The sequence below is a fragment of the Theropithecus gelada genome, chromosome 3 (genome assembly GCF_003255815.1).
Source record: "Theropithecus gelada isolate Dixy chromosome 3, Tgel_1.0, whole genome shotgun sequence".
Classification (NCBI taxonomy): domain Eukaryota; kingdom Metazoa; phylum Chordata; class Mammalia; order Primates; family Cercopithecidae; genus Theropithecus; species Theropithecus gelada.
The window spans coordinates 167,388,886-167,389,569 of record NC_037670.1 but is presented as its reverse complement, the minus strand read 5'-3'; positions in this window follow the sequence as shown (position 1 = coordinate 167,389,569).

Genomic DNA, 684 nt, shown 5'->3' with positions numbered 1-684 from the left:
ATATTACAAAGCTATAGTAATCAAAACAGTATGGTATTGGCTTAATATCGGACATATAGAATAAAGGAACCAAACAGAAAGCCCAGAAATAAACCCACACATATATGGTCAACAAGTGTATATGTATGCTTGACAAAAGCACCAAGAGTACACAATGGGGAAAGGGTAGCCTCTTCAATATATAATTGGTACTGGGGAAATTGAATATTCATATCCAAAAAAATAAAATAAAACTGAACCCTTATATTACACCATAGACAAAAAAATAAACTTTAAATGTATTAAATATTTAAATGTAAGATCTGAAACTGCAAAACTTTTAGAAGAAAACATTAAAAAAAGCTTCATGACACTGGTCTTAGCAATTTTTTTGATGTAACAACAAAAGAACAGATAACAAAAGTAAAAATAAACAAATGGTAATACATCAAACTAAAAAAGCTTCTTCATGACAAAAGTAACAATCAACAAAATGAAAAAGCAAACCATGAAATGGGAGAAAATTTTGTAAACCAGATGTCTGATAAAGGGTTAATATCCATTTTTTTAAAAAAGGCAAAGAGCCTGTTTCCAAAGAATATATGTGTTTTCATTTTTTCACTTTTCCAAAGAAGATAATCAGGTATATGAAAAGGTGCTGAACATCACTAATCATCCTTTTTGATTATTCAACATTTTTCTTTT